Genomic DNA, 23,481 nt, shown 5'->3' with positions numbered 1-23,481 from the left:
TGTAATCATCTCCATTTCTTCAAACAAGGATTATATATCCTCCTGAACAAGTATAGCTATTAATTTCTCTGCATGTGATTTCAAGAGCTCTCCAGCATCTTTTCCATCAACTTCACCAAAATTAATATCCTTCCTTGGGGACATCAATTTTCTTTCTTCCTCAACTATCCTTACAAAGCCTTACAAATCACAATTGTGGAGTTGATTTCTTGTACCCTTTGGTATCAATGTACATTTTTTTTTGCCATGCCTAGTTGGCAAATTCTAAAGCCCCCCCCCCCCCCCCCCGCCTTTTTGGTCAAAAGTTTAAAAAAAAACTCTTTTAGTAAAGCTTCCTGTTTGATATCTGTATTCTGGACTAGGTTTTGCATAAGGAATTAATAATGAGTCTGGACAAATGCCATAATCATATGGACTATAAATAAGATCCACGGATTACACATGTAAATGTAATATTTGAATGGAAGAAAATCACTTGGATGTTAGCACTATGTTGTCATTCTTAGCTGAATGTTAGGGATGAAAAATGTTTAGGACTTTTTTTACTAGATTTTTGTTTATTAAGGGTCAGGGATAAGACTGTATAGAATTCTCAGAGATTCTCCTGTGTCAAGTAGTCTTTGGGGATTTCCAGACAATATGCATTTTCCTTTGGACATATTTTGGAATATATGTATTTTTCAGAATATATGGTAGTTAATTTGGGTTTCACAAAATATTATTAGCACAAATGATTGGACAAATAGTTGGCAAGACTTCTAGGCACGTCTAGAAGCCTTCATAACCATGTATTTTGTTCTCCTGAAGGATAAACCTACAGGACAATATTGCTTTCAAAACAATCCTGTTTCATCTACAAAAAAATGTGTTTATCAGTATAACTTCCTTTTTCATATATAGTTTGGTACATGAAAATAGCAATTTCTTCATAGATAGTTAAGGCAGCTTTCAATATTATTTTGATGATATGAGCTGTCTTAGCCTGCTCAGGCTGCTATAACACAATACCATAGATTGAATGTCTTAAATAAGACAATTTATTCCTCATGGTTCTGGAGGCTGAGAAGTCCTAGTCAAAGACAGGATGCCAGCATATTTGTATTTTGGTGATGGCCCTCTTCCTGACTTCAGACAGCCAATATCTTGCAATGTATTCAACTACTTCTTCCGTGTGTTCACGGAGAGAGAGAGAGCTCCAGTCTTTCATCCTCTTCTGATAAGTGCACTAATCTCTTCATAAAGGCCCCATTCTCATGGTTTCATTTAAAACTAATAACCTCCCAAAGGCCCCACCTCCAAAAGGCCCAAATCACATTAGAGGTTACGTTTTCAACATACAAATTTTGAAGGGATAAAAATAGTGCCCATAACAGGAGCATGGCTTGACTCTTGCTACTATTGAACTTCTCAGGCTTGATTTAAAAGCTCATTTGCCAACAGATTTTTCCTCTGCCATTGCCTTCACCTTTAACTTCTCAAACATTGTTGTCTACTTCTGAATGAATGATGGATAAAGTATCTATTGTCCTTGAATACCTCAACTCTCTATAGATTTTGCCGATTATTTTGCATGTTTTTCCAACAAGGAATGCTATATTTTTGTCACATCATGCATGTGGATGCTAATTCACAATTCTTTTAATTATTATTTCATTATTATTTCAATTATTATTTCATTATTATCACTTGGTGCACACACTGATAATTTATTCTTTAGCATGCATACAATCTCTCTACCATGCTCAGAAGAGTAAAGAATTGTCAAAACATTTTAGCTTTATTTCATTGAAATAAATAAATTGAATAAAATTGAAATTTAGCTATTTCATTGAAATAAAGCTTTCTCACTTGCTTTGCTTTCCACATTTTTATAACATGTTCAACTGTTTTAGGATTCATTGTAGAACAGTAGACAAAAACAAAAGCCAAATATAACAGATACTGTGGAAAAGTGTTTGAGACAAGTACAAAAAGGCCAAGAAAGCTTCACACCAAGTATGACATTGTGATGTCTCTCTTATTCCCATCACCATCACAACACTGAAAGCACATTTCAAAGAGTCTCCATGCAATTCTAAAATTCTTCCATTTGTGCTTAGGGATATAGCTCAAATTGATTTACTTATCCCACAAATTCATTTACTTAAAATAATGCATTGTTTTTTGGAAAATTGAATATAGTTTTTTCCTATATAAAGTTTGGTCAAGAGCTTTGAGAGATATGTATGTCCTGTAAAATACAAGCATATTTTGATGGTTTAAAGGTCAAATCTTATGCATTATCTTAACTTTTCCTACAATATTCAATCTTTTTGTAGAATTTTCTTACTTGCTGCCTGCTAAATGTCTTTTGGACCTCTTTCCATTACTGACTTTATCATGTAGTGTGATCATTAGGGACCCCTATTTATCTTCTTCATCAGATTACTAACTCATTAAAGGCAGTGATCATGTCTTATTCTTCATCACATTCTGTTTGTGCCATAACAAATCATGAGACACAACCTCAAATTAAAGCTTCTTAAACCAAATATAAGATACATAGTAAAATATTGATAGTTTAAGGTTACGGAATCTACTTTGGTAAGCTTTGATAAGAGACAGAATTCATAGATTGATAAAAAGTACGTAAGAAGAAGTATGGACAGTGGGTCCAAATAAACTCCTCTCACTTAAATAAATTTTCAAAGGCTACTACTACCTCTAGTTTCAACCTTATATTTATTTATTCTCTAAAGTACTGTTTGAAGAATAGAAAGAACAGATGTTAGTAACTTTCATTTAGCATAACTGAAGACAGCACCATTCACATTGTTTTCTGTGAACATGAAATAAAGTTGTGCAAAGAAGTTCTGTGTGGTTAAGAATAATGTCTCACCCTAGTGTCAATGTTGTTACTGACATGACACAAAGAGATGAAAACACCAAAGAAACGTAAAATACATTTTAAAATAAGTTTTGGGTTATTCTGTGTTTTACAAGGCTGGATTTAATTCAGTATGTCATATGTACTTTACAAGAATTTTTAGTGATGAGGGAGATTACAAATTCTAACATTTAGCGGTATTTTTAACACTTACTTTCATAATCATTGTCTAATATCTATTGGGCCAAAGATTAGTTAAACAAATTAATGATAAATGTGGTTTAAAAAGATATTAGCTGCCAGGTAGGGGGGCAGAGAGGAGGATGAATCGGTGGAGCACAGAATGCTGAAAATATACTCTGTATATTATAATGATGGGCACATGTCATTTTACATTTACCCAAATTCATAAAATATACAATACCAAAAATGAATTCTAATGTAACTGTGGATGATTATGATGTGTTGATATAGATTCATCCTTGATAAAAATGCACCATTCAGAAAAGTGATGTTAATAATGAAGAAGCTATGCATGTAAGAGGAAAACAATATATAAGAAATTTCTGTACCTTTCTCCCAATTTCGTTGTGAAATTTTTCATCACTCTAAAAAATGATTTTTAAAATGACAACAAGAAAACAATGTCTAACTAGTAGAAGAATATATAGGAGAATATTTTTTATAACCCTGTGGTGCAGAAGATCTTCCCAACCAAGAGCCATAAATAGATTTGACTACATAAATTTGCAATCTTCTGTAATGGTGAAAACCTAAAAAAAATAAATAAATAAAAACAAAATAAAATTGAAAAAATATTATCACATATAAATGATATACATAATTTTAAAGTACATTCTAAAAAATTGAAGTTAATTCTAAAAAATAATCACAAATAGTAATTAAAAAAATTAGACCTCTATATATCCACAATTTCCTAATGGAACAGAAGGCTTAATATTTTTATATTTCCTATATATCCCACCCCAGCCTATATATTTTCCTCCCGTATGAATATAACTATTATTCTCAATTTCTTTATTTTTTGTTATAATGTTGCCAAAATGAATTTTCCCCTAAAGATATTTTGCTTAATTTATTATTTAAAATTATTAAATAGAGAAAATCATATTTTATGTAAAAAATACTGTTGTTATATATAGCCCTTTATACATCAAGAATGGTAGGATTCTAATTACAGAGCTTGATACTTTTGAAAAGAGGTAAATGGCATGTATTTCTAATGAAAAGAGAAAAAATACATGAGAATTTTCCTTTTTCTCAATTATTACTTACTCTTTGTAAATTAACCATTTAAAAATATTCAGTATCTTTTTAGCTGTAATGCATCACATGCTTACCGAAATATGGATGACAAATATCTTTACCCAAGAAAAGTGTTAACAATTCAATGTGTTCACTATTAAAACATGTTAAGAATTACTTAAATATTGTATTGTTAATAGGTAGACTTTCAAACTAAGCAATCTATGTGTGTGCAACCTGCCATTTTATGTAGAAGAAATTTGTATAGAAACCATGTCAGAGTGATCAAGTGGATAGAGATTCAATGCCAAAAGAATTGCTTTATCTTAGGTAATATGATCTTCTTTCCAGCAACTCTGGTAGTTGTTTGCTTTTACCACATAATACTGAATTCCAATGAGGACAGTAGATGCTTAAAATGCATCTTTAGGAGGTGAACATTCAGAGGTAATATGCACAGCTGTGTTTTCTGAGTGAGTTAACAGGGACTGGATCTATGAATTTTTCAATCAGCAGGGCAAGCTGCTTATGCTCTGCTGTAGCTCAAGAAGAGAGCTACACAAGCCAAATGCGGTCTCAGAAGTCTGCAGTTTTATGTATTCATTGCTAATTACAAAGGAATGAAGAGTATGAGAATCTATATTTTTGTTTTTTTACATATTTGCATACCAGATGGCATTTAAGATGATATGAAAGAAAAATAATGACTTAAAGGTAAAAAATATGGGGGTATTACCAATGCCCACATCCCAATAATTCCAGTGGTGCAGAAATGTAGGAGATTAGAGTGTAGTAATATGCAGAGTTCATATTTCATTAATGTCTACATTTAGGATATAGTTACCTATACTTGCCAAATAGGTGCCCTCTCTTAGTCTACAACTGTGATCTCAGCAGATTTCATCTAGCCAACCAAAGTGAAAAAATAACTTGATCAAGCTTGACAGTGATTCTCAATTATTCCAGCACTTGCTGAGGATAGAATGTTTCTGAATTTCTCTCAAACAGGGATTTCTCCGAGTGATCAGAACTTCCAGAAGTACTTATTGTTGCTTGGTTTTCCTGGATGGATAGCCCAAATAAAGATCTATGTCATGTTGGGAGTAACAATTGTTAGATACAAGTGACTTGGATAGTGAGAGAGTTGAAATGAAAAATTAAGAGTTGACTCTGGAAATTGACTTCTCAAAAAACCTAGAGACTAGAAATATTGCTAATTGATCACCAGAAGGTTATCATTACTTTCAACAATCTTATGATTGTGCTACTCTATTTAGTAGATGCCAGTGATCATGTATATTCATCAAAAAAAATGAAGTACTTATTAAGTGGGTGAAAAAAATTGATCATAATTGCAGAGGTGAAATTTTCAGGCTAAACGGTATGAAACACCTTTCCCTAAAACTGACCAAAATCTGTTTCTGCCAGAAAATTAAGGAACCAGCTGTATAGGTATTCACTATTCTTACCAAGCATGTTTAATCTAGTAACATCTAACCTTATATAACAATTGAATGTCATATTGAAAATTTAGCTATATGGTCAGTTATAAGCAGACCACACTTTGTGGGGATTGGGAGGTGTTTTTCAGAATTCAGAATATTCTGTGAAATAGTGTCCCTCCATCAAAATAAATGGACCAGAATCCATGTAGTAACATTTCTTAGCTTCACACTTAATAGTCCATAAACTTTAACTTCCTGTACTATGACTACACACTTAGCTAGTGGTCTTAGAAAGAAATTCTCAAAGGAGAAATACTTCTACCTCAGTCAGCCAGAATAACAACTGAAGGAAAAACAAAATTGAGAGGAAAAGTGATATATGCTCCCTAGGGTTTTGTCACACTTGCAAATATGAGGACTAAAATTTTTCTTATTTGCTGAGTGGAATAATTTTTCCATTTTATTCTGTTTTGAATAGAGGAATATGTATTTTCATGTGTTTCTTGTTTCTTACACTATATAATATAGGCAAGGTGCTAAATTTCCATTTGTTTCTAAAATTTTTGAATATTGACATATTCATATATATATAATATCCATTATTTTGTCTCTGATGAAAGTAGCTGGTTGTGACTTCCAGTTACCTCCTTTGGTGAAGAAGAGTCCCCGGATAATAGGGTTGGGTTGTGTTAAGCAGGTACCTTCTGAATGGAGATCACATGGTGTGTGTGTGTGTTATATGTGTATGTCTATGCATGTGTGAACATGTGTGAACAACATACACATGGTATAATGCTAGAAAATGTCAATTAAGTTGAAATTCTGGAATTTCCTATTCCTTATAAAAACTTCAATTCAAAGACCTAAGCCTCTTTCAGTGTCTTACATCTCTAGCCCTATCTGATCGATACAGGGATAGACTAAAGCCCAGCTGTCCAATCAGCTTTTCTGGAAATATTAAAACTTGAATGGAGAGATCAAGAAACTAGAAACCATTAGAGTTGAGCTTTGGTAAAGGTAGCATTGAAGGGAGAAGTTGTCCTTGTTCCAGCTTCCTTATGTTCATCAAGTGTCATCATTTCATCTCTTCCAGCTGGAGTCTATTTTCTGGGAATCCATGAACAGCCAAGCTATCTTTACAATAAAGTCCCTTTTTCATTAAGTTAGGTGAAGTCAATTTCTGTTGTTTACAACTACAGCAATCTTAATTAAATCAACTCATTAAAAGTAGTAAAATAATAACAAAGAACGATTTCACTTGATTAAGAATTTGAAGAGGTTTTTTCTGGTACTCTAGACTTCATTTGCTGCTTCCAAAAATAAGTAGGAGGATTTTAAGGGACACTTGTGGTTGGAAATTCAGAAGATATTAAAAAATAATAATTTCAATAAATTTGAATCATCTGGGGGACCGGAAGTTACCTTTGGGATATTTTTTCAAGAGAAAAGTATTTGCTAACATCTTAATGATTTTCTTGTGTCAGACTTTTGGTTTCTTTAAGCCAGATTTCTAACCTGAGACATAAAACCAGACATTTTGTGGTAATATTGTGCTCATTGATATAGTATTCAGGGCTCAGAATCACACCTCAAAATGTACAGATTATATCCTTTGTGTATGTGCTCTATCACCTTAGATGATTTTCATTGTTGAACAAGAGACACCACTTTGTGATGAAAATGCTTCCTGTGAGGGCCATAATGTCTCCTGTTTATGAGGACAGGCTTGAGAGCTGGGCTGCTGGAGATGACAGCCCAGGGCAACCCCATACTTGAGACCTGTGCAAATTACTTCATTTTCTCCCTCATTTTGCAGTATTCTCATCTGCAAAATGTCTATAGTAACAATGAAATTTGGGGAGAAACCTATCAATGGATATTTAAATAAAGTATGAGCCCAGCACATAGTCTTTCATAAATATTAGCTTTTATTCTTTCTTTTAACCTATTTATATTACTTACTGCTAGGGTGACAACCCTAGCTTATGCAAATTATCCTGCAATACATATTGAAAATCTCTTCTATCAGTCTCAAAAGTGTGTCTGTTCGCTGATAAATTCTATACTGTCTTTGCCATCTCAGTTTAAGTTCTCTTCATGACATTAATCTGTTCCTTCCCACCTGCTCCAATCAATAAATCACATGATCCTCAAATTTAAAAAGAGAAGATGGTAGTCATCATTAATTCCTTCCTTTTTCTCATTCCATACCTCGAACCCATAAAGATAATCTGCCAATTCTTCCTCCTAAATGCATCTGTATTGTGTCTACTTTTCTCCAGTGGCATGTTTTCCCCACCCCAATCCCACTCCAGGCGAGATAAGAATTTAGCTCTCCGATAACAACAAAAGCCTCCTATTTGATTTCTCTGCTCACATTCTCCACAACTCAAATAGGTCTTCTTCAAAATGACTTTTTATGATGTAAAGGAGATCATGCCATTGCCTTGTTTAAAACCATTAACTGGCCTCCATCAAACTGGAGTCTTGCTAAGACTCAACCTGAGCTTGTCCTGTCTCAATGTTTGCTAGTTATGATGAATAGGATTTTGGTACATATCCCACCACAAAGCACTTGTCATAACTGCCTTTCTTTGTCTGAAAGAAAAGATTTGACCTCCTTTGTATCTTGGCTTCAATGTCACTTCTAACAGGTAACATTCCCTGATTATCCTTTCTAGAATAAGATCTACTCAGTCCTATTATGCTTCTTTTCTCTTGGCAACCTGTTTGCTGTTTTTTTTTTTTTTTAACTTAATCACATGCAGGATCAATTTATTTTTTTGGTTGATTTTCAACCTCCTGCACTATTATAAGCTCAGAGAGGAAAGACCCCCTGTTCGTGTTCTTCACAGAGGGAGCTGAGCCAATAGAGCCACGTCTAATCTTTGATAAATGTTTTTGAATGAATAAATATGTTTGGTAGACTTTATATAAAACTGTACATTTCTCTTTATTTGTCCTCAAAGTTACCTTCCGATATTTTTAACTCTATCTTTTTGAAGATAGCTCAACAATGCTCTGAAATGCAAAGAGCCACTTTCTATCTCTGTGAACTTAGAGAGTAATTTAACTTCTTTATGACCCAATTTCCTCAGTTTAAAAATGAGAAAATATCCACCCAATACACCCTGTTTTGAGGTCAGATATGTGACACTATTGGCAAACTGTACAACACTAAAAATGTATGGCCCCACTGTATGGCATATAGTAACAATTAGCAATCACCTTTATTTCTCATCTAGCATTATTAATTTGTTTTTCAGGCAGCTCAAATTACATACACCAATCATAATTGTTTAAAATGTTCCAAACTTTGATCTCATTTGGATTGTTTTATCATATGTTTGTAGACCAGTATTCATTTCTACAAATGGGTTAGCTTTTCATTGAAGAGCTAGAATTTAAATTATAATGTTCACATGTAGCATAATGAAAATCATAATAATAGTTGGCATTCTTGAGTATACATAATGTGGCAGACACTATGTGAATAAATTTACATATCTTACTTCTTCTAATCAACCATCCTGTGAAATATATATTTTTATTATCTGTATTTTATGGGTGAGGAAGTAGGCTTACTAGATCTATGCATTTTTCCTAAATTTCAAAGGCTGCTAAATGTAAGAAATGTATATCAAGACTAGATACATGGATAGATAACACTCCTCTTGTGACTTTTAGCAATTTATATGCAGTGAAGAAGGAAAGGTATATATTTTTATGTAGTCTATATTCCTCACAGGACACATATCAGCTATCTCCTCCATTCGTAGATTCATTCTGTCAATGAGTGGGCATCTACTCACTTCAGAGTGTCAAGTATTCCCTGTCTAAACAAAATGCTGTATATATAACACATACAATTTACTTTATTATATGAATATATTTGAACATTACTACAAAAAGCAAAAGAGGTAATAGGAACTCTTTGCCTACAGTGGGTTTAAGCTTTATCCACTACACACACACTGGAGGTAATGAACTAAACTGCACTGAACAAGAGTTTTAGTCTGTTAGTAATATGATTAATTTTGAATTTTGGAAGAATCACTATAGCAAAAGTCTAAAGAAATAAAGGAAATGAATTTTATTGAAATGCAATGCAACCTGTTTCAGTTTTGTGATGAAAAGGAATTTTTTTGGCAATTTTTACCTCACAATTAAAAACAGGAATAGCATTTTTGTTTGTTCATTTGCTTTTTAAACTTTAAGGACTACATCTTTTTGGTGCCTGAGTAGTTCAGCATCTGCCTTCGGCTCAGGTCATGATCCCAGGGTCCTGGGATTGGGTCCCTCATCACGCTCCCTGCTGGGTGAGGAGCCTGCTTCTCCCTCACCTGCTGCCCTTGCTTGTGTTCGGTCTCTCTTTCTCTCTCTCTGTCAAATGAATAAATAAAATATTTAAAAAAAAAATAAAAACAGACTATATATTTCTAGTCTTATAAGTAACCACAATTCATGGCTAATTGATAGCAAATATACTTTGTATTTGTACTGTTTTTGTGGAAGAAGTGTAATTATCATATTTTATTGTGATACATACCTACTTATATAAACTTACACATACAAATCCATATATATGTGGCATATTAAATATCTTTTTCACAAAGAATAGAATAAATATAACTTGAATTTATTTAAGAATATATAGAATATTTTTCAAATAACTTGCATAGAAATAAGTAAAGAATTAAAAAAAATAATTACCCACAATCATGTACAAATAGATAATTATCATAATGACTTATGGACTGATTATAGTTACTTGAATTATATATCAAATAACTGCAGGTAGAAATTCCTTTAAATTATTAAGGCTCTTTGGAACTCCATAACCATTTAGATTGCATTTGCTTTTAAAATGCATATTGCAGAAGGTTTGGGTAGCAGAAGAAATAGTGCTTTTATAGCCCATGAATCTGAAAGATTTTTATTCTTTTTAATGATACTGTAAATAGTATTGCTTTCTGAATTTTTCTTTGAAGCAGTTCATTGTTAGTAATAGAAATGCAATTGATTTTTGTAGTTGATTTTGTATCCTGTAATTTTACTGATTTCCTTGATTAGTTCTGCCAGTTGGTGAAGTCTTTGGGGTTTTCTATATATAAGATCAAGTCATCGAAGTAGCTAGAGTGTGCATCTTGGTCTATTTCCTGATATTGGAGGAAAATCTTTTAGCTTTTTACCATTCAGTATAATGTTAGTTGTGATCTTGCCCATATGCAACAGTTATTATGTTGATATATTCTTTCTATACCTAATTTGTTGAGAGTTTTTATCATAAAGGATGTTGAATTTTGTCAAATGCCTTGTCTGTAACTGTTGAGATGACCATATGATTTTTATCTTTCACTCTGTTAATTTGTGCATCCTGTTAATTGACTTGGACATGTTGAACCATTTTTGTATCCCATGGGTAAATCCCACTTGATCGTGGTGTATAAGCCATTCAGTGTGCTGTTGAATTTGGTTTGCTGGTATTATGTTGAGGATTTTCACAACTGTGATCATCAGGGATATTGGCCTATAACTTTTTTTTCTTATAAGTATCTTGCAATTTCTTGTAGTATCTTGTAATTTCCTGTCTGGTTTTGTCATTGATGTAATGCTAATTTCCTAAAATAAGTTTAAAAGTGTCCACTGCTTGCAATATTTTGGCAACTTTAGGAAACACTGCATTAACTCTCTTTAAAGATTTGATAGAATTAACCAGTGAAGCCATCTGATCCTGGGCTTTGCTATGTGGGGAAATTTTTAATAATTGATTCAATCACCTTACCAGTTATAGTTATTCAAGATTTTTTTCAGTTATTTAGATTTTTTTTTATTTCTTTATCATTCGGTCTTGGTGGGTTGTAAATTTCTAGAAATTTATTCATTTCTTCTAAGATGTCTAATTTGTTGGCATACAATTGTTCATAGTAGTCTCTGATGAAAATTTTAATTTCTGTGACTTCAGTTATATTGACCTTTTTATTTGTGATTTTATTTATTTGAATCTTTTTTTTCTTAGTTGAGCTAATAGTTTTTCAATTTTGTCTGTCTTTTCAAAAAAACATCTCTTAGTTGTGTTGGTTTGCTTTTTCCTTAATCCCTATTTCATTTGTTTCTGCTCCGATTTTGTTGGAAGAAGATTGTTTTGTTCTGTCTTTTTTAAGCTTTTATTTTAAGTCCAATATGGTTAACCTATAATGTTATATTAATTTTAAGTGTACAATATACTAATTCAACAATTCTGTACATCACTCAGTGCTCATCATGCAAGTGCCCTTCTTAATCCTCATCACCTATTTCACCCATCTACCCACCCACCTCCCTCTGGTAACCATCAATTTGTTCTCTAGATAAGAGTCTGTTTCTTGATTTCTCTCTCTCTCTTTCTCTCTCTCTCTCTCTCTCTCTTTCTCTCTCTCTCTCTCTCTCTCTCTCTTCCTTTACTATTTTTTTTCTTAAATTCCACACATGAATAAAATCATATGGTATTTGTATTTATGATTGACTTATTTCACTTATCTGATCTGATTTTTGTTATTTCCTTCCTTCCACTAAATTTGAGCTTAATTTTTTCTTCTCCATTCCTTGAAGTGCAAAATTAGTCTGTCTTTTTGAGATCTTTTTTTTTTTCTTATATAGATGCTGTAAATTTCCCTTTCAGAACAGTTTTTGCTATATCCCATAAGTTTTGGTATGTTGTGCTTCCATTTTCATGTGTATCGAGATATCTATTTATTTCCCTTTTGCTACTGCTTTGATCCATTTGTTGGTCTGAGTGTGTTGTTTAATTTCCATATATTTGTGAATTTTCCACCTTTTCTCCTATTCCTGAGTTCTAATTTCATATTATTGTAGTCAGAAAAGGCACTTGATAGTATTAGTATCCTTAAATACGTTAGGCTTGTTTTCTGACCTAATATGTGATACATCTTAGAGAATGTTCTGTTTGTGCTTAAGAAGAAATGTATTTTCTGCTGCTGTGGGATGGAATGTTCTCTATATGTTTCTTAGGTTCATTTAAGGTAAAGTGTAGTTCAGGTCCATTATTTCCTTATTGATTTTCTGTCTGGATGATCTATCCATTGTTGAAAGTGGGGTATTGAAATCCACTACTATTATTGCAGTGCTATCTTATTTTGCCTTCAGATCTGTTAATATATTGTTTAATATATTTAGTCGCTCCAATTTTGAGTGCATATATATTTATAAATTTTACTTCCTATTGATGAATTGACCCCTTTATCATTATGTAATGGCTTTTTTTTTACTTACACTCTCTTTTGTCTGATATAAGTATAGCTATTTTTATTCCTTTGGATTTCTGTATGTATGAAATATCTTTTAGCATTTCTTCACTTTCAGACTATATGTATCCTTAGACCTGAAATTAGCATCTTATAGACAGCATTTACATTTATATATATTCAGTCACTATTCATATGTATACATTCTGTCACTATGTCTTTTGATTGGAGAATTTAGTCCATTACATTTAAAATAATTGTTGATAGGTAAGGATATATTATTGCCTTTGTACTGTTTTCTGGCTGTTTTATAGTTCTTTTCTTCCCCTTGCAGTCTTCCTTTATAATTTGATAATTTTTTACACTTGTATACTTTGATTTTTTTCTCTTTATGTATCTATTATAAGGTTTTGGTTTGTAGTTACCATGACGCTTACAAAGAATATTTTATAGTCATAACAGTCTATTTGACGCTAATAGCAATTTACTCTAATCTACAAAAGTTCTACCCGGTTGCTCCTTTGTTTTTGTGTTTTAATGTCATAATTTATAAGTTATATATCCATTAACAGATTTTTGTAGTTATAGTTATTTTAATACTTTTGGTATTTAACATTTATGCTACAGTTAAGTGATTTATATATTAGCATACCATTAGAGTATTAGAATATTCTGAATTTTACCATATGTATACCTTTGCCAGTGTATTTATACTTTTATATGTTTTCATGTTACTAACTAGCACCATTTAATTTCAGCTTGAAGAACTCTTGTTAGCATTTTTTGTGAGGCAGGACTAGTGGTGATAAGTTCTCTCAGTTTTATCTGGGAAAGTCTTTCTCTCATGTTTATAGGACAGTTTTGCCAGATATTTCTGATTAACAGTTGTTGCTGTTGTTGTTGCTGTTTTAGAACTTTGAATATATAATCCCACTCTCTTCTGATTTGCAAAGTTTTGTCTGAGAAATCTACTGATTGTCATTTGGTGATTCCATTGTATGGAAAGAGTTTTTTGTTTGTTTTTTTTTTGGTCAAATCTGTATGGGATGTTATGCTTTCCAATACCTGGATGTCTATTCCTCTCCCCAGCTTTGGGAAGTATTCAGCCGTTATTTGTTTAAATAAGTTTTCTGTCATTTTCTGTATTTTCTTCTTCTGGGCTTCCATAATGAGAATATCATTTTCTGAAAGTGTCCCATAATTCACCAAAGCTTGTGTCATTTTAATCCTTTTTTAATCTTTTCTTCTCTGAATGTATACTTTCAAATGTTCTGTCTTCAAGTTCATAGACTCTACTGCTTATTCAAGTCTTATGTTGATGCTTTCTACTGCATTATTTTTATTTCATAAATTATGTTCTTTAAATACAAATTTGTTTTTATTTTTTCAAATTTCTGTCTCTGTTGAATCTCTGTATTTTTCAAGGATTATTATCTTGATTTTGTTGAGTTGTCTATGGTAACTTGTTGAATTTCCTTAATATAATCATTTTAAATACTTTGCCAGCCAATTTATAAATTTCCATTTTTGGGGGGTTGGATACCAGAAATTTATTGTGCTCCTTTCATAGTGTCATATTTGCTTGACTGTTTGTGTTTCTTGAAGCCTTGTATTACTGTTCCCATATTGAATAAACAGTTATCTTTTCCAGTCTTTCTTAACTAACTAGCCTCAGAAAAGAATTACCTTTACTTATTTTCGAAAGTGAAGGGATTTTGAGGATTTCTCAGACCTTTCTGGGGATATTCCTGCTTTACACTTCTGTTCTGGTGGTGGTGGTAGAAGGCAGAATTCTTAGGATTGTCTGCCTTCTCCCAATCTTGCAAATCCAGGCCAGGTGTTGCAAGCCTTCTGTTTGTTTCTCCTAAGCAGTGCCCTAAAATACGCATGCTCACGTTTGTAAGTCTTCATTCCTCCCACAGAGTTTGGACTGGCTCTTAGTACTTGCATGCTAGCTGTCCACAAAAACTTACTGACTCTCACTGTCTATAGGAGCATGTGCTGGGAGTCAGCCATGAAGAGGTAGGTGAGGCATGTAGAGTGTTGGGAATGTCCATGGACTAGGTAGGGGGTTCACAGATGAGGCTTCCTCAGTGGCTATGGACAGACTTCCTGATGGAGTCTGTTAATTAATAGTAGGAAGAACCATGAAGCAGTTAGTAATATCCCAAAGTACTTTTTTTTCTTTTTGTGTATTGACTTGTTTGAATCTGAGAAGTGTTTAAAAACAGAATATATTTGTATATATATATAATCATTATTATAATATTATCACTATCATTGATGATGATTTTGATTGTGGCTTACAATATAAAATCCAAAATAGAATTAAAGAATAATATTCCTTCCAATAATAGTGCTAACACTATTGGAAAGGGACAGATGAGAATGTGCAAAATACAACTTAAAAATAAAAGTATTATCTTCTCTGGCAGTGGCTCTATAGGCATATAGCGGGTGAAAAAAAATCATTAATGAACTCTAAAGTTGTAGTAAGATGTGTGATTCTATAGTATTTAAACCAAGACCTTTGTCATTTCTATTCCTCTTTGTTTAGTGAAATGTAAGCTGTACTTCAGAATGAAACAGTAAAAACACAATCTCCCTCTCCTCAGCTCCCAGTCAGGGGAATATTTACCCAAGAAAGCAGGACTTCAAAATTTCTCATTCCCCCACCAGCTACCTATTGCAGAGGCTAAGTTCTAGGTGAGTACTGCTAAGAGGTAGGGGTTCCCTTTTTCTGTCCTATCCTTACTCATGGATAGAAGCCCTACCTCACGTGTGGTGCTACTAAATAAACTGGGCCCAAACCACCCTGGCCCAGATTTTTGTAGTGGAAGTTCCATGCTGAGAGAGGCAAACCAAGGAGACCTGTGTCTGCTGCCAAGTTCTCAGTTCCTAAAGTGAAAGTATTACTCAGAAAGAAGCAGGCAATTGTCTCCACTCACACCTCCCTCAACATTGGAGGTAGGGTTTGGAGATTCTGTCTCAGGGAGAGGAGCAGGATGTAGAACATAGACTGAATCCTTATGAACAAGACCTAATGAAAATTTATAGAATACTCCATCTACCAAGAGAAAAATGTACATTCTTCCTAAGATGGAACATTCATCAGGAAAGAACATATACCCAGCTAAAAAACACACCTCAATATATTCAAGAAGAAGAAATATAAAAAGGTATATTGTCTGACAACAATGCAATAGGATGAAAAATCCATTATTAGAAAGATTTAGGAAACTCACAAATAGGTGAGATAAATATCTAAAAAGGTAAAAAGGTAATATAATGATTTCTCATTTAAGAAAGTGCAGATAAGTAATAACTTGGATTACAAAGAAAATTGAAAAGTTTGCTTGAAATTCATATTGGTAATTAATTTATTTATATAATCAAATTTGTCAAAGGGTTATATAATATCATGTGTCTGAGGATTTAAATTCTAGAATATTTATATATCTACTTCTTAAAATGTATGTAAAGGCATTAATATGTAAGTTAATGTGTATTGTATTAAACCATATATTTTCATAAAAGCATGCTTTTTAATATAGTTCATTAGTATTCTCCTTTTTTCTCCTTTGTTTTGATACCTTAGTGATTTTATTCCATTTATATACCTTTCTTTTGTCTTCCAGTTAGATATAAAAATCAAGCGATTTAAAATATCAATACATGAAATAATTTTTAACAGAATGCTATATGAGGAACTCAGATATGTTTTATTCAATGAGGCAAGTGTACTATGTTGAAGATTATGATTTGATCTTATTAATAATAGCCATAAATTATGAGTGAATAGTGTCACAGAAGTGACACAAAATGTTATGCCACAAAAGCACTACTGTGAACCTACTATTCTGGTGCCTAATTTAATTTTCAGGAGCCGGATTCATGCTGACCAATTCCAATTTGATCTAAAAAAAGGTTGCCACAGATGTAAGCTCCAATTTGCTGAATATGCTGTTTGTTATTACAGTAAAACATACTTTAAATTATTTTGTTAAATTGGATGACAAATTTAACTCCCTTTAAAACAGGAGTCAAATCCTAATAAAAATGATTTTTGAGTATGAAATCACCTCTCCATACCTATTTTTTTCTCCATACCTATTTGAAAGGATTATAGACAGCTTTTAATAAAACTGCTGACACCTCTATCCATGTAATATTATATACTCAAGAGAAAGAGACACAAAGTAAAAGTGTGTAACATATTTTACTATATTGGCTATAAACTCTCTGATGCATTTCCAGGTACTGAAAATAGGCTTTCTTGATACATTTCAGGAATAAATCCTTTGTATCTGATTAAAATGCAGATGAGCATCATAAACTATTGTAATTTGAAAGGATGGAACTCATGATGCTATCTGCCTCCATCTGCTTTCAGGTATAAAGCAGGAGGGAGTTTGCTGAAAGTACCACTGAATCCAATTTAGGTTAAAATTCAGGAAATTAAACATGTCATTCGGGTTCCCCTGGTTTTTTGTTTGTTTGTTTCTGCATTTATGTCATTTTGTTTTGTGCCTGTGTAGGTTTAGGCCATCTGCATAATCATATTGCTGTTAATTATGACAAAGTATTTTATTTTCAATATTTTTCACAAATCTGATGCCATACACATATGGAAAAAGGGGGAAAAACAGCTAAAATTATTGGCAGGGATTTGAAAGAGCTTTGGAATTAAATAGACTGCCATAGGCTCATTTCTTCAATAAGGTGTTTGCCTCTTTTAACATTTTTCAGCAGATATGAGAGCAGTGGAATGAAGCCATATGTAGTGAGCAGGAACCAGTTAAATAGAAAACATGCAGCTGAGTCATTGCTCCAGGGGTGGAGGCAGACAGAGAGGGGCTTTGGAAAAGATGCACTTCAGTAGAAACCTAAGTCTCCTGCCTAATAATTGTGTGGTTCAGGGGAATTATTAAAATGTCTCTGAGCTTCAATTTCATCTTTGATAAATGGTCATGATGAATGTGCATCTGTAGGGTTTATGGGACAGTGGTGGCTAGAGAGCACCTACTGAAGTGTCTGCATACTGCTGGTATAAAATGTCCATGATCTGCTTTTATTCTGGCTTTTATCTGCACAGCTGTACTGTAGACTTTTGTTAATGGGAATGAGAGAGGGGCCCACACATAAATATTCTAGGAAGTGTATCCTAGGCTCATACCCATCCTTCTGAAAGTTCTCTAAAATTTTTGCACTTTGTATCTTTTGTTTAAATATGAATAATAAAATACAGAAGCTATTGTGAGTCATTGAATGTCTGAGTTTAAGGCCTGGACTTTTGTTTGTGCTTGGAAACATGTTACTTCCAAGTCTTATTATTTTAAATTTTGAATTTGCAAGCTCTTTGGAAAATTACAGAGATGATCTTCATGATGCCTTAGGGACAAGTGACAGTAATATCACAATATGCTGTAGATTGAGTAAATGTTTTATAAGTCAAGGTGCCTTAGAATATTGAAGCAGCACATGATCCACTGAAGTATAAAGAAGTCAGTGTCATGAGAAAAGGAACCATAAGACATCAGTACCATTTTCCCACTGCAAATGACATGCTAGCTCTAGGCCAAACCATCACATTTCATTAAAGTGATTTGTGTTAATATTTTTGTTGTGCAAAACTTCAATTTAATCAGTGATCATTTTGCATGTCATGTGATATGGGAACTATAATCATAAGAAATGTAGAAAACGCAGTTAATGAAATATACATATTTAAATATTTTTTAATGTTAAATTCACTCTAGAATTGTGAAAGCATTTTGTTTTAGAATCATTTTTCCAGTTCTGCCTATAAATGAAAATGAATTAATTTTGAAGAAATAAGAATAGCCTTTTGAATGAAAAGAATTTAATTATTGTATATGATACAATAAAAATATAATATTAAAACAAAGAGCAAGAAATATATGTATCATAGAGATTACAAGAAATGAAAAATTTTATTTGAAAGATACTATAAACAAAATCAGAGGACAAATTGATAGACTGAAATAAAATGTTTGTGTAAGCTATTCTGAATTGCCATTTGGTAGATCAAAAATTGTCACAAATTGGGGCACCTCAGTGGCTCAGTCAGTTGAGCATCAGGCTCTTGGCTTCAGCTCAGGTCATGATCTCTGGGTCCTGAAATTGAGCCCATGTCGGGCTCCTCAATTGGCAGGGAGTTTTCTTCCCCTCTCTCTTTCTGTCTTTCTGCCCCTCTCCCTGCTCATATGCTTTCTCTCTCTAAAATAAAAACATCCTTCAAAAAATGTCACAAAGTAACAAATGTCTATTGTTTGACCTACTATATGTGATGTTTAACAGCTAAGGAATTAATATTTCCACTTTAAATAAAAAATTATACAGTTATGAAATGAAAAAAAGTCACAAGAAAAATGAGCAAAGATTATAATCATGAGATTCACAAAACAGAAAATGCAAAAGCCTTCTAATGAAAGTAAACTCCACTTCACTAGTCATCAAGGACAAGATGATTGAAACAATGAGATCTTTTTTTTTTTCTTTTTAAATCAAGTTGACAGAAATTTGAAAGACTGATCTATCTTTTGCCTCCAGGGATGTAACAAAACCATAATCTTTGGCCAATAAAATTGGGCATCACTCCAAAGTTTGTGGAATTTGTCTGGCAGCATTTTTTAAACATTAGAGTGCACATACCCATGGAACCAGTGATCTTATCTGGGCCTGATATAACAAAAAATGAAGTATTATCACATGGATGATATTATTTTTATGATACTTTTAATTTATTATCTTTTATAGTTATACGTTATTGAAATGGAAAAATAAAAGCAAAAGCAATTTGAATATCCATCATTTGGGGGATACTGACTGATTTTGGCCAATCTCTGGGGTCAATTTTTACATGTTTTAATTGAGAAAAATGTTAAGTGAAAAAAGCAAAGTACAGAATATTTTCCTAAAATAATATTTTCTTGAAAAGACATGCATAAGTTTGTATGAAAACTGTGAGGAACATAGTTTCCAAATTGTTACTCTGCCTATCATAAGAAATGGGATTTTAGTAGAAGAAAATTTTAGTATACTAAATACTTCTGTATTGTTGGCATGACTAAATGTGAAGATATTGCTGAAAATAAATGTACAGGTATGCCAATTTTAGAACATAAAAGAAAAATTGCAAACAACTGCCTTGGCTTACTTGGTTTTATAAAATTGTATAATTTATTTTCATAAAAAATTCCTAAGATTGTAAATGCTGAGCCAAAGAAGACACAAAATCATCTGGTCAGGTTATATTAAACTTATTTCACCATTTTATAATATGATTGATATTATTTGAGATTTCCAAATTCATAAACTCAACATTGAAATGTTTTTTTTAAAAAAAGCTGTTTTCTGGGGTGCCTAGGTGGCTCAGTCAGTTAAGCATCTGACTCTTGATTTTGGCTTAGGTCATGATCTCAGGGTTGTGAGATTGAGCCCCTCATCAGACTCTGTGCTGGATGTAGAACCTGCTGAACATTCTCTCTCTCTCTCTCTCTCCCTCTCCCCCTGACCCTCCTGCCTCCTGCACTAGCACGTGCACATACTCTTGCCCTCTCTCTCAAAAAAGATATTTTCCAATCTAATATGCAACATTTACTCCTTTTTGTCTTTATTTTTTGTGTTTCATGTGCTTAACATACATAAAGTGCTCAATCCATGAATATACATTGGATTATTAGTGAGTTTTAAAGTATTTTATAAAATATTTGAGTTGTATATTCCTTGTGATTACCTATCCTTGGCATCTCAAAACAATACACATTAAAACTTTACTGCTTTATTAGTAGGACAAGGTAAAGGGAGAGACTGTCTGAAATCTATATGCTAAATAATTTTAAATGATTTCTGAATATTGAAGATTGGATAGCATTAAGAAAGTTTTGAGACTTTTTCTAGGAATATAATAAATAATATATTTTAAAATGTGTTTTCTGCATTGGAGAGCAGTGAACAACTTTAAGCAAAATGATTTTATTTGAATTTTCATTCTTGAGGTTTTGAACTATTTATGAAGGTTCATTGAACTCATATTATGTATAGGATATTTTTTTCATAGAAAGACTGCTTAAATAAGTTAAAACTGCTTTCAGAATGAAATGAAGGAATAAACTTTTTAGTACTATTTAAGTACAGGATAAAACTTGAAAATGCAAAGCTTGAAATCTGATGTTGGTATTTTTTAGCAGATGTGTTGATCCCGATAAATAGAGTTCAGTTATTCAGTGGCATAAAGCACCACTGAAATGAACAGAGAAGGAAAATAAAGAGCTCAGCCTGAAAGGAGTTTTTCCTCCAAAATGGGTTACCGTTGCCAATAGTTTTCTTTATTACTTTTGTTATTGAGAGAAAAGTCATTGAATATTTCATTCGCTTTCTTTTCAGTAGATGTTTTGATAGCCCGAATGTCCCTTTATGGGAAACTCATTTCCTCAAAAAAAAAAACATTTTAAAGTAAATATAAGAGATTTGAAGTCCCCGGGGGTCTTTTACTTTGTTCTCTAGATTCTTAGTATTTTATGTGAAATATGTAGTCCTAAGGCATAATGCTATTTAAAACATGAACTTTCTGGAAACATCATAGAGAGGAAATATTCTGATTTTTATTTTCTAAAATTTTATATGAAAGAGGTCATTGCATCTTTGAAATAGTTTGTGTAAGCCAGAGGCAATATAATGCAATTTTAATGTCCTTATTTTCCCTTTTATATTCTTGTCCAGTTTGTGCCATTTTCTTATCTGTTTATACACCAAGATTAGTATATTATTACTTAGGTAGTTTTTAACTGTAAAAAAAGTTATGAGTTTGCAATACCTTATTTTAATAGATTGCTTGGTTAACCTAGAAGAGTTTGCTGTTGGGGTTACATTGTTAATTCTGCTATTTCCAGGTATAGTCAGGGAGCTGTTTCACCTGTCCTGGGACAACATTCCTCCATTCCTAAGTGAGGCATAATTGAGTGAGCTCTTTTGACATCACAAGGCTACTTGACCAGACTGTATACCTCAGATGGCTGCTCTAATATATAGCCAATTTTCAAATATCAGCAGTTACCTTCTGGAATGAAATGCTAGAAAGTTTAATTCAGTATACTTTTTATTAGGGTTTATTGTACCAATAACAGACTTGAAAACAAAATATTCTAATCCTACTTACCCTTCCATCAACTCAACTACAGTGACTCATTTGTTCCCTTCCAACTGCTGACCATTTGCATTAATGAATTTTACGTATTTGTGACTGTAGTGTAAGTACAATTGGATTTCATTCAATGTTGAAGCAAACAAATTGGCCCTAAACAGCTTTGTTCTCCTGACTCAGGTCTTAACATAGGTTGTAGGAAGTTCTTATCGACTCAGCTTCACCTAAGGCTAAAATATTTTATTAAAATATTGAATTATTAAAAAGTACTGCTCATCATTTCACAGAGTTAGAAAATGTGCAAAAAAATATAAACTGTTTCATGAAAACTCTGTTATTTCTATCAGCAGAAACAACATTTGTCTCAATCATGAAAACACAGAAATATTGTTATGTGACCTTTGTATATATGCTTTAATCTTATGTTAGCAATAAGAGTGTGGGCACCTATCAGATCAACAAAATCTAATACATATATATTGACTTATGAGAATACCTTAATTTATATACATTATGGTGCCCTAAGAACTTGAGGATGTAAGTGAAAATTCCTACTTATCATAGAGGCCTACTACAGGAAATCTATTAAGACACCAACTCTATCTTTTCTTCTTAATGAATGAGAAGGCCAGAAGATATCAGCCTGAGTTAACTATTAATTAAAGATTGTCCTTTTGGATATGTAACGCTGACCTTGTATTTTTTTAAAGACTTTATTTATTTATTCATGAGAGACACACAGAGAGGGAGAGAGGCAGAGACACAGGCAGAGGGAGAAGCAGGCTCCATGCAGGGAGCCCGACATGGGACTCGATCCCGGGACTCCAGGATCATGTGCTGGGCTGAAGGCAGGTGCTAAACCACTGAGCCACCCAGGGATCCTCTAACACTGACCTTCTAGAAGGTCTTTTATCTAAACTAAATGGCACAACAGCATTGTTAACAACTTAACTTGTAGTTCAGGTATTTTCAACATTAGAGACACTGTTGAAGATTAAATAAGAATGTTAATGATCCTGTGTCACTTTTTCCTGTAATTCAACAGGTAACACTTTTTTCCCCAGAAATATTTATTTATAACAGGCGTATTTGAAGTAAAACCTCCTGAGGAGCAACCAATTAGAGAGAGTGATAATTCTTCTTGAGACATGACTGAAGTGAAGACATATTTCAACTTTCATTAGTACACTATTGAAACAGATCAACCACAACCACTTAGGAAAAGATTATATTTGCATGAAGTGGAGCAGCAGCACTCTGAATCTGTAGGCTCTGGCTCGTCTAGGTGCGTGTAGCTCTCAGTTGCAGAAAACAGAAAGCTGCCTGGGCAATTAGCAGCAGAAAGAGATTTTATATAAGAACTTAGATGCTTACCCATCACTTGAAGGAGGGCCTAACACTCAGAACCACTCTATGCAGGAAGAGCTTGCCAGGGAGCTTGCCAGGTCTGTCTGACTTCAAGAAAGTACCACTGTGGCTGAGCTCCAGAGACCA

General features: G+C 32.9%; 1 protein-coding gene across 23 annotated transcripts in view; it reads left to right on the top strand.

Annotated features, from left to right (window-relative positions):
- The window catches only part of MGAT4C (MGAT4 family member C), a 716,481-nt gene that overhangs the window by 189,760 nt on the left and 503,240 nt on the right, over positions 1–23,481 (top strand). The gene's annotated exons all lie outside the window — the stretch shown is intronic.

This window comes from Vulpes vulpes, chromosome 10 (assembly GCF_048418805.1).
Source record: "Vulpes vulpes isolate BD-2025 chromosome 10, VulVul3, whole genome shotgun sequence".
In the NCBI taxonomy this organism is placed as follows: Eukaryota; Metazoa; Chordata; class Mammalia; order Carnivora; family Canidae; genus Vulpes; species Vulpes vulpes.
Note: the sequence above shows the minus strand (reverse complement) of the source record. Positions and strands in the feature narration are given on the sequence as shown.